This window comes from Peromyscus californicus, unplaced genomic scaffold (assembly GCF_007827085.1).
Source record: "Peromyscus californicus insignis strain IS unplaced genomic scaffold, ASM782708v3 Scaffold_23__1_contigs__length_62951481, whole genome shotgun sequence".
Taxonomy (NCBI): domain Eukaryota; kingdom Metazoa; phylum Chordata; class Mammalia; order Rodentia; family Cricetidae; genus Peromyscus; species Peromyscus californicus.
Window position 1 is genome coordinate 10368244 of NW_026294534.1, and position 18480 is coordinate 10386723.

Genomic DNA, 18480 nt, shown 5'->3' on the forward strand with positions numbered 1-18480 from the left:
TTCATTATGATGTCCTGGCATCTACAGCCCATTCTGAGGACAGAGGAAGGGATATGGCCATTAGGAGACACTTGTGTGCCACCTCTTGTTTCAATCTCATAACATTTTTCAGTGAGCAACTATTATTTTAACAGATGATACAAATGTGGATGGATCTAGATGGTGAGGGAGATAGCCTACATGGAAACAAGGAGGTGTGAGGTGTGGAATGGATGCACTTCAACCAACATCCCAGTGTTCAATCAAGGAGGACCAAGGTGACAGTGTTTGCACTGGTTTAGGAAGCTGTAGCTCAGCAATTAGATTCAGTCTGTGTGATAGAGAACGAAGACACCATCCCTGAGTCTATAACGGTTCAAGAAAAAAACATTTTGAAATTAATGCTAATTGCATCTTTGTCAAAAAACCCCAATGACATCTTTGAAAGTTTTTGACCAATGTCTTTAATTTCATATTCTCTCCACGCGTTATCTTATTAGTATTGATAGCCCCTGATTTTTCATGTAAAATTTCCTGTGGATAGATTTCCTCCTGTGCTGGATTTAGAGTCTGTCTGCTGGTATGTGTGCTGCTTGTTGATTACAGCCAATCTTTTCGGTCTTCCTCCCTAGGACATAATTGAAATCGGTAGTTCCCTCTCCATGTCATGTGTGAGTCTGTAGTCAAACCTCCAGTGTCTTTCCCCCTTTGGTTTTGCTTTCTTCTGTCTGTGGCGCCTCCTTCCCAGGTTCATCTTAACCATGAAAACATTCAAAATGAAGCAAACAGAAGGCTACAATGACATTCAATTACCCATTTTTGCCCCAGTCTCTGACCTGCGCCCTGCCAGACCTTGGGCTATGATTTGTTTTTCCAGTTGAGTAGAATTAAAGTTCAACCCAATGAAAGGACCTTAGGTGCTCACATTTCTGAAAACTGACTTAAAGTAGCCCCGTGGTTCAAAGGAGGGAAGCATTGCCTCCTGCAGACAGATCTCTGGTGTCCCTTCAATGCTGATCACACACTTGCTTGAGGCAACCTCTCTCCAACGTCACTTATTGCAGAGGACATTATAGGCACTGGACTTTCTCTCAACAGGATTCCTCGGTGTTCCTTATACTATCAGTTTGTTCTTCCCATTGCAGTCAGTTCCGATGAATGTCCCACAGTGTGCCTTTAATCTCCCAATGAAGCAGACTGCTTTCTGTCTGGGTTTTCTCAATAAAGCTGCAGTGAATTTTCCTGGGCAAGTATTTTCTGGATGTGCTTGGTCACTTTTTCTTATTTAATAAACAAAGGAACAATGTTGCTTATTCCAAAGGTATGTGCTCATTTTAGGTTGATACTACTTTCTTCCCTTCCCCTTCTACTATTGTCTTCATCAGATCTTGGAACTTGTTTTATGGGAAGGAGTTATTAAATTTGGGCCTGGAGTGATGGCTCAGCAGTCCAGAGTACTGACTACTCTTGCAGAGGACTTGTGTTTGGTTCACAACCATCTTCAGCTTCAGGGAATCCAATGCCATCTTCTGGCCTTGGTTGGCATTGCACACACGTAGTGTACATACAAGAAAGCAAAACATTCATACACATAAATTTTAAATAAACATCTTAAAAAGATTTATTGGATTTGTGTTAATTAGTGTTTGATTAGGCTACATCTCTGTGAATTTTATATTGCTTTTTGAAGGGTGTTGAAGTTTCCCACTGTAACATTTTCTTTCTTTCTTTCTCTTTAAGCTTTTCTACTTTACTTTAAATATCTGTGGCTCCCTTGCATTGCTGTTTAAAATAGCTATGACTTCTGGGTAGATTTTTTTCTCTCTCACTATAATTAATTTTTTGTATCCTTTGCATATAGAGCCAAACTAATTCTGCAGCCTGATTGATGCTAATGAAGCCACTCCTGCTTTTTTGAGTTAATATTTACATACCTGAGTCTTATTTGCAAATACCTATGTAATTGCATTTGAGCTTATTTTCTTACAGTGTACTGTTAAATAAGGTTTTCTAATCCAGTTTGCCAACACTTGCCCTTCTTTCTTTTTTTATAGTTGAGGTTTTTATTGTAGATATGAGAGAGCAGCCAAAAGCATTTGAAAGGGTCCAGAGCAGAGAGAGAAAGGAGTAGACTGAACATGGCCAACAGACTGCACATAGCCAGGGCTGTCTTCAAGAGAACGAAGAACAGTGCGTAGTAAGAAAGCAAAAAGAGCAAGATGATAGAAAGAGATAGATAGGGATAGATGTTAGATAGATGAGAGAGAGATGATTGATAGAAGATAGATGATAGAAAGAGATAGAGATAGGCATTAGATGACAGATGATTGATAGAAGATAGATAGGTAGATAGACAGATGATAGATGATTGGTAGATAGAAGATAGTGAGAATAGCTGAATTATAAGAAAGATAAGTAGCTGGGCTAAGGGAAGGAGCTTGAAGGAGTTTAGGGTAGAGGAGGAGGTGAGAAGGGCTAGGATGCTAGCATGGGCTATGAAATGTATAACAGGTACTTATAATATACTGAGGGATCCTGGGGGCCAGCAGGAGCACTGATATGCTAATAGATGCCACAGGTAGCCATCTATCCCTTCTATCAGAGGTGACAGAAATGACTCCTTTTGGTAAACAGGAACCAGCTTCACAAGTCCCCAAGGAATGCTGGCTTTTATCTAACCACTAGAAATTCTCCTATAGTCTAGGTTGAGCTCATTTCTGGATGTTTATACAGCCTGAGACATAACATTCCAGCTTTTGGTTGATGATGAGGGATGGTGTATTCTCATCTGTAACTGCTTCAAATCTAGAGAGGGTTGTTGTGGTAGTCCCAGAGGGCTGGAATATGGGTACAGTCGGGTGGGGAGGAGAGGGGATTTTGACAATGTCAAGACACGCCTAGCTCACTGTGTAGGTTCTGCAACCACTTTGGGCTAGTGAGATGCAGGTCACTTTGTTGCAGTTGCAGGACGGAAATTGATTCCTGGATGGTGTCTGTCAGCTGAATGGAAATCTACTGAAACAGATATAGACTAGGGACAAAAGGTAAAGTTAAAGAGTTTGGGGAAAAATCTTTATCTTGGGTGTACCCTTGGAACTCCTGGGTGTTGCTAGAGTTTTCTTGACTGGCCCACAGTCAGGACAAATCTCTCTCACCCGCCAATCCCAAGCCGCTCAAACCCAATCAAGTAAACACAGAGACTTATATTGGTTACAAACTGTATGGCCGTGGCAGGCTTCTTGCTAACTGTTCTTACAGCTTAAATTAATCCATTTCTATTAGTCTATACCTTGCCACGTGGCTTGTGGCTTACCGGTACTTTACATCTTCCTTATCCTGATGGCGGCTGGCAGTGTGTCCTCCACCCAGCTTCCTGTTCTCTCTATTCTCCTCTCTGTTAGTCCCGCCTATACTTCCTGCCTGGCCACTGCCAATCAGTGATTTATTCATTGACCAATCAGCAACACATTTGACATACAGACCATCCCACAGCACTTCCCCTTTTCTTTTCTTAAAAAGGAAGGTTTTAACCTTTACACATCTCCAAAGTCAGCTTGGTATATTTGGGAATTTGGGCGTAGCTTCTCTTACTACTTCCTGCTGGAGGGGGGTGCTGTATCATCTGGGGAAACAAAGAAAATTTTAGGATCATGGAGTAGTCCGTGAGGCTGTATCATCTGAGCCAGTTGCCTTGAAACGGTTCTGGATGTTGGATCATCTGGGCCATGGTGTCATCAGAGACCTTTCAGGTGGTCTTGGCTGGTCAAACCTGATGTGTCTTAATCTGGAACAAATCCATAGCCTCTGGCTTTCTGTGGAAACAAAAGCAGAGTCTCCTTTCCAAAGTAACATATCCTTATATCCAAATTTTGAAGTCAAGGTACCTTTAAAATATACATTTTGGCATAACTCAACAGCTTTTACAATCAAATGTTTTTCTGCAGTTAAAAATCCCAAAGACAACACAATCCAGATTCTCTGTGTAATATTCATCTTCATGTGGCTTATTTTTATATTAATTTTACTGTCTCTTTAAAGACTTTATTTTTTAAAACTATGTATTCGTTTCTGTAACTGTATATATCACCTTTTTAATCTCTTTCAAGCCTACGTATATTTTACACACATTGTAAACTATTACATCTGAATCTGTCTCATTGTGAATCTATTGCCTTAAACTGCAGCAGCTGTGGCTGCTGGCTCTGCCCACCTCAGCTTCCCAACATGGCGGCAGTATGCTTACCACCAGCTCTGGGAGCCATCGTGGGTCTATGCTTTTATCCAAGCAGCGTGTAGCCCAGAAACCTCTTTTTTTTGTTTTGTACTAGCAAAGGCTAAATCCACAATGCAGCTTAATGTGCCACTTGCAGAGGCCTCATTACCGCCATATGGCGGCAGGTCGAGCGCGCACACTAGGAACCCACCAGTAGCTCAAACCGGCAGCTGCCGCTCATTTGAGAGAAACAATTAGGAACTGTTTTTAGCTTTGTTTTAGAATCTTTTTTCTCAGTTTTTAGGTGGAAACTCTTGCCACCACGTTGGATGCCATTTGTTGCTAGAGTTTTCCTGACTGGCCCACAGTCAGGACAAATCTCTCTCACCTGCCAGTCCCAAGCCGCTCAAACCCAATCAAGTAAACACAGAGACTTATATTGGTTACAAACTGTATGGCCGTGGCAGGCTTCTTGCTAACTGTTCTTACAGCTTAAATTAATCCATTTCTATTAGTCTATACCTTGCCACGTGGCTTGTGGCTTACCGGTACTTTACATCTTCCTTATCCTGATGGCGGCTGGCAGTGTCTCCTCCACCCAGCTTCCTGTTCTCTCTATTCTCCTCTCTGTTAGTCCCGCCTATACTTCCTGCCTGGCCACTGCCAATCAGTGATTTATTCATTGACCAATCAGCAACACATTTGACATACAGACCATCCCACAGCACCTGGGTCTGTCTTGTCCAGGTGATGGGGTTGGGGATAGAAAGGAGTCTCAAGACCAGGAGAAGGAAGGAGCCTACCCCCAGGAATAGGCTGTAGGCAGGAAAGCTTAGCTGTTGACCGACAGAAGAACTTTTCAGGCAAGAGGTCCCAATGTAGTACGAATTGTTAGAAAGTCTTATTAACAATAACAAACCCAGAGCCAGGTATTGGGATGAATGCTGAAAGATCAGAGAGACAGAACAGGCCACACCCCACCTCACCTCACCAACTTCTCAGCCGATCCTGTTTCCTCAAACTGAAAGCCTCTGAGTCCTCATCCGGAATGAATCTCAGCTGAACTGCTGCTAAACACCTAAAAGCTTAACCAGGCTCTAGTTCCTGGTCCTCACGCCTTATGTACCTTTTTGCTTCCTGCCATCACTTCCTAGGATTAAAGGTGTATGTCACCATGCCTGGCTGTTTCCAGTGTGACTTTGAACTCACAGAGATCCAGATGGATCTCTGCCTCTGAATGCTAGGATTAAAGGTGTGTGTGCCACCATTTTCTGACCTCTATATCTAGTGGCTGGCTGCTCTGTTCTCTGACCCCAGATAAGTTTATTAGGATATACAATATATTGGGGAACACAATATCACCACATCCTGGAGTTCGTTTGACCTGTGACAGATCCAAGATGTGACTCCTTAAAACTTACATGAATGTTTTTAAAGTATATAGAAAGAGGTAAAAGTTTTAGATGTAGTAGCACAATCATTATCTGTAATTTGTACTGAAACCCTCATTGTAGTAAAAACAGTGTCTGTAAGTAGCTGGAATAGGCTCATGTCTTTGAGCCATAGCAAACACTAAAAAGTTATCAGTGTACTAGAAGCATGTCTGGATATATATGGATTGGATAGAGATGTTTTCAGCATGATAATACTAACCAGTGCTTTACTAAGGCTAGATCAATGGTTTACCAGAACTCCATTGGTTAGTGTTAAACTTTGAACTTTGAAGTTTTAACATCCTATGTATTATTTTTAAGTCTCATTTTTTTACATACCTTAAATCACTTTCTAAGACCTTCACAACTTACATAAACTAAACTTTTTTTTTCCTTTTATCTGGAAGCATCTAATCATTTATCATGAGACATAGGTTCTTGATTACTAAGAGTTGAAAAGCAAGTTATTTTAAGTAAAGGAACAGGGAAAGTAAATTTTTAGTTAGCTACAGGATCATGGTAGCTTGAGTTTGTTATTACTTTGAAGCCTGTTTTGTGAGTTTATCTTGCTCAGCATGGAGCCTGTCAGTAAGGCAGAAATGTCTGTGAGTTTGCCTTTCTCAGCAGAAGACCTAGCAATGCTAAGAAAAGCAAGGCCTAACTTTTACATACGAAATGGATTGACCTGCAGTTGTGGCCTCCAGTGGAGGGGCTGGCTAAGGTTGGCTTGCTGTTGCTAGACTGTCTGAGAGTCAAAGCCATCATGGAGATCTGAGAAGTATAAATTACTGCCCTGGACATGCCTGATCTTGTCTGATCTTGGAAACTAAGTAGGACTGGGGCTAGTTAATACTTGGATGGGAGAAAACACTTGTCTTTTGACTATAATGATATGAACATTTCATTTTAAATATACTTTTTTAAAATAAGTTTTATTTTTATTTTATGTGTATAGGTGTTTTGCATGCATATATATACTATGTGACTGGTATTCACAGAAGTGAAAAGAAGGTGTGGATGTCCTATATCTAGTCTTACAGAGGGATATGAATCTGGGAATTGAACCCAGGTCCTCTGTAAGAACAAGTAGTGCTCTTAACCACTAAGCCACCTCTCTAGCCCCATTTAAAATATACCTTTGTTGTTAAGTTTGCAATTGTATCTTGTTCATTTTCATTGCTTTTCAGCTTCCTTTGGGCTACATAACATTTAATTTCATTTTTATTTATGTATCATTTTTGAGTGTATTCCTTATAGCGTTTTGTGACTTTACTCAGAAATGGTTGGATGAGCAGAATCCACAATGGTCTTTTTGTTCATCTTGTTCTATTCTATTAAACAGTAGAAATTTTGTCTCTATTCATTTCTTTCCTCTTCTGTTTAGAACATAATTATTGTAGATATTTCCCTCCATCCCTCCATTGAGAGGACCACAAAATATTATTACTACACTGTTATAGTATCAAATGTAAGATTGTAAACTTGAGAAGATTGATTTTGATCTTTCACAAAGTCTCCCCACAAATGGGAAAGATGTCTTCCTAATGTGTTCTGTATAACCAGAGTAGCCTTGATATCAAAACAAGATGGTGGCATCACAGAAAAGATAAACATAGACCAATGTGCTTTACCACATAGACACTATTGATTAGACTTCCATTAAGTCCCGAGAGAATTACATATGGCCGAGGTAAGGCGTCATGAGAATGGAGGGTTGATTTTACACCTGAAAGACCATTGATATAGTGTATTAACATTATAGTAATAGAATGGGAATATAATCAAACGCTTATAGGATGAAGGACAGAATCAGGTGTTCTACTCAATGGATGTAAAGGAAATAGAGCATACGTCCAATACTCTTTGATAATAAAAATACTAAAAGAACTAATAACACAACATCTTTTCTTTTGCATGCTAAAGACCATCCATGAAAATCACACTGCTGACACCCCTCTCTTCCCCATATAAGTCTTGCCTCTCGTTATGTTTACTTAGCATTGTGCTAAATATTCTAGCTGGGACAAATGGAGAGGAAGAAGACATAAGAGATACCCAGACCATAAAGGAATAAGTAAGTGCTGGCTCATGCAAGTTGTCCTCTAATGCACACATACACACACACACACACACACACACACACACACACACACACACACACACATACACACACATGCACATGCACCTTGACATGCATATATACATACAATAGCTAAATAAGTATAAGGAAGATAATTTTTTAAAGAAAAGGAGAAAAGTTATTTCTGCATGAAAACAACATAGTTGAGTTTGAAGGATATCCTAAGAAGTCCACTAAAATGTATAAATAGGTGGGAGGCCTAGCAATCCACTCACAAAAATAGTCTCTTTATGCCAGAAACTAATAATGAATTCAAGGGCAGCTTTATTCATACTATCACAAAAAAGAATAAAATGCTTGGTAATAAATTTAAAGAAGCAGAAAGTTTGCTCACTGAAAACTGCAGTACACTGTTGGAAGAAATTTAATGAGTTATGAATAAGTTGAAATACAACTCATATACTAGGATGAGAACATGTAATGTTGTCAAGATAGTGAAACATCCCAAATCGAGCTAAAGACCCCCCCATTTAATTTCAAGAGGTCATAAACAGACTCTTAGGCTCAAGTCAGTTCATTTTTTTAAATGAATACAAATTTAGTGTGGGTGGGGAAAGTCACAATCCCTGTTGCTTGAGCAACTATGTGGAAGGTTAAAAGTGAACTCACACCATGTGTAAAACTCACCCAACTGGACAACTGGCATAAGTCACAGTTGTAAAACTCCAGAATCTAGAGAAAATGTAAGCATACCTTTTTGACATTTTTATATATGGAAACGTGCATAAAATAAGACAGAAATAACCAATATTAGAGACAGCATGGAAGTCAGGGCAAGAGCATGTGCTCAGTAACCAGTCAGTATATGCTTAAAATGCTTAATGCAAAGTTACCATAAGGCCCCTCAGTCTCCTTCTATGTATAGGACCTGGAGAAGGGCAGACACATACAGACTAAAGCTTATGTTCCCGAGTTTACTGTCATCCCTCACAGTTCAAAGAGGAAAAAACTTTAATGTTGATCAGGCATAACAAACGATGGATAGACACGGTAAGTTGATCAATGGTTGAAGCATGACTTGGCAACCAAAAAATAATGAGGTACCAATCCATGCCACACCACCAATAAACATGGAAAGCAATGTGTTGGGTCAAAGGAACCATCACAGAGCAGAATATGTTAATTATTGTATGTGGAGTCTAATTTAAAGATGGTGAGTGTAATTAGTCTGAGGGCTGGCAAAAACAAGTGGATGAGAAAGAGGCAACATTGGCTAGTGCAGAAAGTCCCCTTCAGACACTAAGTGGTGCTAAGATCGAGTTGTGATGAGGGTCACCTTGTTGGGAACATTAGACATTCACAGTGAGTAAATACACCGAACTGGGCTTTGTATAAAAATGCATAGCTTAAGGAACAGTGAGAAAACCATCTAAAATAAGACACAAACTGAAAAGAGAATAAAACGAAAATAATCATCCCACGGGAAAGATGAGAGATAACTGTCAATGACTTGGGGTCATTGGTGTCTCTGAAACAAAGGGGAAAAGAGGGAACAGAAAAACAGTTTGAAGGAACAGTGTGCAAATATTTTCATCTTTGATGAAACTTTATAGAGTCTATAAGCCTCAGACAACTAAGGTGTTTAGACATATCACATTCAGCCATGGTATGTGTAAAACTTTCTATACACATTTGAGTTGTGTATAAACCACCTAGTAGATGAATAGACCCAATAGTCTGTGCAAACCTTGCACATCTAAGCTATACATAAACAACCTATGTTGCATAAAGTAGCTAAACCTTATGTGGTTAAGGTGTGTATAAACCATCTTCATTCATCTATTATGTGACAGACTTCCCCTGGGGTGTAGCTCACATGTCTACTTGCTACAGAAAATGATCCCAGGGCAGACCAAAATATGGGTATCACCAAAGTCCAACTTGGTTAACCAATGCATTTTATTTGGGTTACTTACAGGAATATTACAGAAAAGTTACTTATAAAGGTGCAGAAATGACTCATAGACAGCTGCAGCATCAAAGCCCACCTAGCATGGTCCCATGAAAACTGGCAATCTGGAGCACACTGCACAGCCTGCAGACAGTTCAATGGGTTAGAAAGTATCTTTCCAGGTGGCTTGGTTGGCCAAAGCCCCTTCCATGCAGCTCAGGTGGTTTCTGCTTCTTCCAAGTGGCTAAAAACTTCTCATCTGAAAGTGACTCTCAGCAGTCATTACTGTTTACTTGGAAGGAGGAGCCTAGTGTATCTATTCAGTTTCAGGAACTTCCTGAAGCTATTTTGAGTTGTTTATTTTCTGTCTTAAGGTGCTACCCTGGGAGACGAAATGTTTCATTAGGAAGAAACTGTTATATAACACTATGTCTAAACCTCACATATCTTAGGTATATGTAAATAACCTAAGATATTTACATTATGTATAAACTACATTATGTATAAACTACCTATACCCAAGTTGTATATGAACTATTTACATTTCAGTGATTAGCTCCTCATTCAGGAGTATATAAAAAGTACCCACTATCATGCTATGTACACCTTATCCATGTCTGTGTATGTATCCACAGTGTAGATGAATAGACCCAAGCAAACACAGGAATACAAAAACAACACAGCCAGAAATGCCCCAAACTGACATGAAAACCCAGGATAGAGAAGACGCTGCCCACAGTCACAGGAAAAGATGATATGTGGAGTAATGACAAGATGAACAGTGACAGATTTCTTATCAGAAGAAAGTGTGAGGTGGTTGGGGACACTGCAAGACTCTCTGCATTTGGGGTACCTCTTCCCCTGTGTTCCACCGTGACACCCAGGGTGACCACTGTGGAACAGTCAGTGATGGTGGTGCTGACCTAATGAGGAGCCTGAGCTTCCAGGAAATTAATAATAGAGTTGAAAATGGACTCCCTAACACATAAGCCATGCAAAAGCAAAAGCTGAACCATGGTTGCAAATACAGGTGCTGAATGTTTTAGGAAAGTTAGGTAGGATTAAAATGAGAGGTAGTCCTAAAATATTCCACTGTTAAGTTTCTGTACTTTTCAATTTTTAGTCACATGAATACTGAAAGACCTATGTAATCATTCTAATTAACTTTCATGTATATTCATATTTCACGTATAAGATGATTTTGATCAGTTTAAAACTCCACAGCTGAGGGAGAATAGCTCGGTGAAGCACTTGTCTAACATAAGCAAACTCTGGTTTCCATTCTCAACATCCACAGTAACCAAAACAAACAACCTATGCCGTCAAATCGTGTATCATTGAATGCATGCTTGAAGTAATTCAAACAGATGACTAGGAACAGAAACTTGAAAATATGCAAACTGAAACAAGCAGATAATAAGTGATCAGGATTAATTATGACGTGGGAGTTGTTGGTGTTGGTGCTGATATAAGTCATGTGACCAACAGCTTCCAAACAACAGAGTGTTCTGGGAACAGGGAAAAGAAGCTGCCCTTTTGTGAGATATCATGTGCAAAAGGCCCAAACAACAGCTGCATATTATTGCAGTATAATTTAATTCTATAAAACGTATGCTTCCAAAGAGAAACCTGTCATAAACTAGTGATGATAGAAAAACAGAAAAAATGAAAGAAATTGAAGAAAGACTTCTCATCTACCATCTGTCTATGCAATTCATCCTTCAGTCTGCCTCTCCCAACTTCTGGAATGATCTGGAAAAGCCCCCACATGATCCCATACGTTTCTCTTGGCTAATTCAAACATTTGGTATTGATTGATTGATTGATTGATTGATTGTGTGTGTGTGTGTGTTTATGCATAAAAAACTGAAGGTAGATTCTCAAACTTGGAACAAAGAACCTCTGAGTTCCTGCCAGCTGCCTGAGAAATCCTTTTGCAGAATGTTTACTTCATCGGTTTGAGCACTGGTTTTTATTTTTTATTTAATGTTTTTATACTTACAGCACACCTGACATATCAGTAAAATTTTTCTTTTTGTTTATTTCCAACACATTCTGCAGAGGCCATCCTAAATTATCCAGTACAGCCATGAAATGCAGAAGCCCTGGAAACAGTCAACACCTTGATGAAGAGCTGCTTGGTATTCATAAACCTTCATGCCTGTCAGGGAATTTTGCTGACACGTCTCAAAAGTCTGAGGAGTGAAACTGTTGTTTTGTTTGCTTCTCGAATTTCGTGGTCAAATATGCACAGAAAGGGTTTAAATCCAACTGGAGCTTCCGACGATGTCTGCAGCGAGCTTCCCGTGCAGTCTGCTTTCTGCTCTAATTTGTTCACATTGGTTTTGATGATCTAATTTAAGATGAGGAGGAATATCTCATGAATTTTTACAGCACTGGGAAGCTGGAAGAGCAGGACACAAACTAAGTTAACATGTAACTTCACAAAGGGAGTGGGTGAAGTATTCCGTGGAAACTGCTCTGACATGGAGTACCCTCTGTCCATGCAGCTGTGTCGCTGGCTCAGCCTAGAGGTTCCTAACGGGATCTGGGGATTCATGGAAAACACTTGCAGGGTTCTGGGGGAGGGTCGGGAAGCAGGGGAGACTTTTGGTCAGGCAGGGGTGACTGCTTTCAGAACCCCAGTAAGGATGCATGCAAGGGATGACCTCCCACACAGGCAGCTCAGATCTGTGTGGGAACCACCAGAAAATGGCATTCATGAGTTGGTTAGATACCCTTTCTTGTTTAGCTTCCGATATATATACATACCAGTGACACTTGTCCCTCACTTCCCTTTTTGGTCTCCATCATAGAAAGAAAATTCTGGAGGATCTAGCTGCGCTAAGGGAAGCTTTGCAAGCACACAGCACTGTCCTCAACTTGTCAAATAAAAATGCCCAACATGCTCAACATCAGGGCACTAGGGGAAGTTACATTAACGCATCCACAGGAAAAAGGACCAGGCTTGTGGAGGACCAGCGTCTGTCATAGCAGGTCTTCTGTGTTCTTGTCCACAGACACTGACTTTCCTTGCCACACTCAGGTGATTTCAGCAGCTCTCCTGATGCCCACCTGAGTAGAGTCTGCCTCTCTCTGGACAGTGTACTTGCCATGAAGTCATGCCTCACGGACTTCCCAAGGAGTGTGGTTGCCATCAATAACTGCATCCTGCACTCACTTGTGAACAGTACACAAACCTGTCCTGAATCCACTGCCTGAGCAGGGTTCCTTGAATGGGAACTTGGAATACTGTATTCCCCAGCTGTGAGTTGCTATGCAGATGGAAACTACCAGCACTGGAAAAGACATCACTCCATTTCCTCCAGATATATTCCCAGGAGTGGATTGCTGGACTCTACAGCAGGTTTTTAAGGAACTCCTATACTGTTTTTTTTTTTTTTTTTTTCATTTGCTGTACCCATTTACATTTCCACTGACAGTATACAAGGCTCTTACATCTCCACACCTGCACCACCATTTAAAAAAAGGATTGGGTCTTTGGATCCCAACCCTTCCACACAGAATTCCCTCATCTCAGCAGGAGGCCAGGCAGTCCTCTGCCAATACGTGGCAGGCACCATCAGAGATAACAGAACAGTTCCCTTTGGTCCCCGTAAAGGCAACTTAAACATATTGGCTTAAACGGGATGATTTCTCATCTGCAGATACAAGGAGCACATGGAGTTTCGAGTGGAAACACGGTGGTTGATTAAAAAAAAAAACAGTAGAAATTCAATAATAAAATTGATTAGAGAGTGTCAGTAATATAGCCTATTGACATGGGAGTTCATCACACTGAAATGAAAACTGATTCCATGTCATCAGTGAGTAGTTATGGGGAATTGGTGCACATCCCACAGCCCCCACCCACCCCCAGTTATCATTTTATCTAGTGGCTTAACAGATGAGGAAGGCAAGATGGAGATGGGCATGAGGAACAGAGCAAGGCAGGTAGGACTGATGACACCGTGTGCTGGGAGCTTGTGTTGAATCCCAAGCCTCTTTTCCAGTTCAAAGCCTTTCTGAGAATGAGCAGGTGATAACCTCCTTTGTTAGCTTAATGCAAAGAAGTATGGATTGCTGCCGTAGCCACGGATTTGAAATGGAACTCTGGAGAGCAATTTCCCCAGCAGCATCATTTCTGTTTCAATCCTGGTATTCCTTTGTTAATAGTTACTTCATAAATGAATAAATAGTCATTCCTCTCATATCTAATTCTAAATACTTGTGCTATATTTTAGGAACTGAAGAAAGTGGTATATTTGGCATGTGCATTTTAAACTTAAACGATACAGTCGTTTAACTGGAAACCACATGTTCAAAAACAAAATTGGCAACAGATTGGAAGTTCAGCATTGATTCAATGATAATTTTTTTTTTAAAATTTTCTGAGTGCCTTGAGTATCAAGAAAGATTTAGCTATGTGCAACTGCACTCAAGTGTACTGTAGAGTGTTCGGTATATGAATGATTGGCCATATTTACAGAAGCAAGATTGGACTGATTTTTCATTAAAGTTGTCTCTAGACATACAAGGAAACTTCAACTTCTTTTAATTATTTCTTTAAGTAATATGAAATGTGGTGATATTGTGTTCCCCAAAATATTATGCACCCTAATAAACTTATCTGGGGTCAGAGAACAGAACAGCCACTAGATATAGAGGCCAGAAAGTGGTGGCACACACACCTTTAATCCTATCACTTGGGAGGCAGAGATCCATCTGGATCTCTGTGAGTTCAAAGCCACACTGGGAACAGCCAGGCATGGAGACTCACACCTTTAATCCCAGGAAGTGATGGCAGAAAGCAGAAAGGTATATATGACATGAAAACCAGGAACTAAAGCTGGTTAAGCTTTTAGGCCTTTGAGCAGCAGTTCAGCTGAGATCCATTTGGATGAGGACTCAGAAGCTTCCTGTCTGAGGAAACAGGATCAGCTGAGGAACTGGCGAGGTGAGGTGGCTGTGGCTTGCTCTGCTTCTCTGATCTTCCAGCATTCACCCCAATACCCAGCTCCAGGTTTGTTTTTATTAATAAGACCTTTTAAGATTCCTGCTACAGTGAAATATAATAATAATAATAATAATAATAATAATAATAATAATAATAATAATAATAAAATACGATAACTTTTGTTGGTCCAGGAAAGAAAGTTGACACATCATTCCTGTCAGAAGATTCAGTTTATCAGGAGGAAGGACCTTGAAATTATAATCAGGTCTTAAGGTGGGAGGAGAATATTAGGCAGAAAATGGTATAATATGTGGGAGAGACCAAACATGATGGGGCTTGTCTTAGTTAGAGTTTCTATTGCTAGAATAAAATATTATGACCAAAAGAAAAGCAACCTGGGAATGAAAGGGTTCATTTTAGCTTATAATCCTTGGGTCACACCGAGAGAGCTCAGGGTAGATTCTTGGGGCAGGAACCTGGAGGCAGAAACTGAAGTAGAGACTGTGGAGAAGAACTGCTTACTGACTTGTTCCTCATGGCTTGCTCAGTTTTTTTCTCATACACCTCAGGACCACCTGCCCAGGCGTGGAAACTTCCACAATTGAATGGAACCATCTATATCAATCAGTAACCAAAAAAAAGAAAAAAAAAATGCCCCACAGGCTTGCCCACAGAAACTTGGTGGAGGCATTTTAACTGGGATAGGGTCTTAAAGCAGTGGTCCTCAACCTTCCTAATGCTGTGACCCCTTAATACAGTTCCTTGTGCTGTGGTGACCCCCAACCAAAAAACTATTTTCCTTGCTACTTCGTAACTGTAATTTTGCTTCTGTCATGAATTATAATGTAAATTTTTTGGAGATAGAGGTTTGCTAAAGGGATTGTGACCCACAGGTTGAGGACCACTGTCTTAGGGGGAAGGAGGGGCTTCACTTTAAATCACAGAGAGGTGCTTTATTAAGCGTGAAAACAGGAGAGATGGAGAGAGGAAGAGGTGTCCTGAGAGGACTAATGGGGTGGGGGGACACCAGATGACTCCTGAGAGAATTCCTAGAGAATATAGGTTTGGGGGTCTGGTGAGACATTTTGCACCACATGATTTAATTCAATATAGCATCCCTGAAAGAAGGCATGGAGGAGCCACTTACCTAATTTAAGGACTATCAAGTTACAGCATAGACTGCTTCTTAACTTTCTGACCCATGCATGGAGCTACCTGTAGGGGTAGAGGTGGCCTGATCTCTCCAGGCTGTGGGTTCTAGCCTTTTAAGAGTGTCCACTGTTTTTAAAAGGGGCAGGGCCATATTCTGACAAACATCACATCATCACATTTCTTTAAGAAATGTATGCCTTCTCTAGTAAAAATTTTAGTCTAACCACTACAAAACATAGAGTTAAATTATTTAAAGGAGCAGTTAATGTTTATGTAATCTGCTCAATAATTTTGAATTGATCCATGGGAAAGAAACTCCTTAGTCCTGAATTACAGATCTGGGCTCATCCCCAAAAGCAATACTTTGGGTAATTGTTAGAGTTGTGGAAAGCTCTAAGAGTTGTTGGGGTCAAACAATTGAGGTGCTTGCCTTTACTGGATTTAAATGTATATGTAAGTCAATGCTAGTGAAAAGCCCAAGGAGCTAGACTTCCTGCAGTCCTTATGATATGTTAGTGTATCTACTCTCCATTTTAAATCAGGCCTCTACATAATGGAAATTTACAAATAGCAGCTGGTTCTGACTTGAGTGTGACCTTTCAGTAGCCTTGGTACAGTGTGGGCCTGTGGGAAAACGCAGATTGAATCTGTGTGTGAAGATCATGTTGTTCTTATCTTCCCAATTTCAGTTTTCACAAACAGCAACAGGAACAACAAACACATCTAGGGTTGGTGAGAATGTGAAGAGCCCAGGAATATGAAAAATTGTATGCCTATAGCCTGATAATGCCTTAAAACAAGCTGCCTAACCCTTTGCCCTACATTCTCCCAGATACAGGAAAGCTGAATAGACCTAGGCTATGTAAACATCTTGAACTAACACTTTGTAATCAGAGGTTGTAAATCACAACACCAAGGGTGCACTCCATAAGAGTTGTAGACCCTAACCCTAAGAATGCTTTCCCAAGAGGCTGTAAATCCTGATATGTACTCTCTGCCCTGTGTATAACCTTTGGCTATAAAAATATGTTTATAGCCCCTCATTGGAGTCACAGAGCCAAATAACTCTCTGTGGCCCCAGCTAGTTAGAAGTTTTTTCTGTTTCCTGTGGTGTTTTAAATAAAGTTGCTTCTGGTTTATGGACGTTGGTAGTCTGCTGCCTGTTATTTGCGCAATTCCAGGGCCCAACAAATGCAGAAGTGAACTGTAGCCAGAGATTTTATACACAATATAAACTGTTTAGAGGTTTATTTAATCTGAATCTGTTTTATTGTGAATCTATTGTTTTAAACTGTAGATGACTAGGACTGAAATGACAACTTTGGCTGTTGGCTCCGCTCACCTCACCTTTCCAACATGGCGGAACTATGTTTACCATTTACCATCAGCTCAGGGGGAACCATGTTCTCCACTGACTCTGGGAGGCAGTGGGTCTATGCTTCCACCCAGTAGCATGTAGCCCCAAAACCTTTTTTTTCTTTACTAGCAAAAACTAAATCCACCACACAGTGTGCTGCTGCATGGCTCACAGATGCCACTGTGTACAGTGGCAGGAACCTGCCATACTGTAGCTCAAGCCCGCACACCACATCATCTCTGTATCACAGCTTTCCTGAGAGACACAACTAGGAAGCTGCTTTTGGCTCCATTTAGAACCCTTTTCTAAAGCTTTCTCAGGTTTTGGTGGAAATTTTTGCCCCACGTTGGGCATCCATTTGTAGCCAGAGTTTTCCTGTGTCCCACCTGGCCCGCAGTCAGGGCAAATCTCTCTCACCCACAAGTCCCACAGCCGCTGGACCCAAGTAAACACACAGAGGTTTATATTATTTATGAACTGCTCAGCCATTAGCTCAGGCTTACTACTGACTAGCTCTTTCACTTAAACTCAGCCCATTTCTGTTAATCTATACATTGCCACATTTTCCGTGGCTTTACCTGCGTGCCATTACATGCTGCTCCCTGGAGGGCCAACAGGCTGGCATCTCCTGACTCAGGCTTCTCTTCCCAGAATTCTCCTTGTCTGCTTATCCTGCCTATACTTCCTGCCTGGCTACTGACCAATCAGCATTTTATTTATCAACCAATCAGAGTGACACATTCACAGCATACAGAACATCCCACAGCAGTGAACCTACCTCCATCTTGTAGGTTCAATACTTCAAGGAATGATACAGGCGATAGGGAGTTCTGAGCCACTAGGGAAGGGCTGGACACCAGAGAATGACAAGCCAGGGTTTGTGACAACCTATACAGCTGTGCAATAGTACTAGGGTATTGGAGTGGCCACGCACAGCTATGCAGCAGTCTGTCCTGAGGCATTTGAATGACTGACCACACACACCTGTGAATTCTCCGTCATCCTCCATTTAATCAACCTAGTTGTTTCAAAATGGGCCCGAATTTGAGATCCATCACCCTCATGAAGTAAGCATAGCTGTTGATTATGGTTATGACTAATTTAATGGAATCTATAACTGAAGACATCATTTATCGTAATAGTTAACTTTATAAAGCATAGGTAACGATACAATGTTCTGATCAATTCTCTGAAGTGTGGAAGAGAGAAAGCAAGAGAGAGCTAGCTGGAGGGGACAGAATAGCAATCCACACCTGCCCCCTTTTCCTCCAGGGCTCATTCTGTTGGTTTTTGCCTGCTTAGTGTGCAGCCTATGCCATGATCCTGGTTATAAACATGGGAGAAAACAGATGACAATT

General features: G+C 40.8%; 1 long non-coding RNA gene across 1 annotated transcript in view; it reads left to right on the forward strand.

Moving 5' to 3' along the window:
• LOC128118923 (uncharacterized) overlaps positions 1-14709 on the forward strand; it is a 186900-nt gene extending 172191 nt beyond the window's left edge. Inside the window, exon 3 of the long non-coding RNA XR_008221389.1 lies at positions 11718-14709. This is a non-coding gene — a long non-coding RNA (uncharacterized LOC128118923). The remainder of the gene's footprint in view (positions 1-11717) is intronic.
• Positions 14710-18480: the final 3771 nt, after the last annotated feature.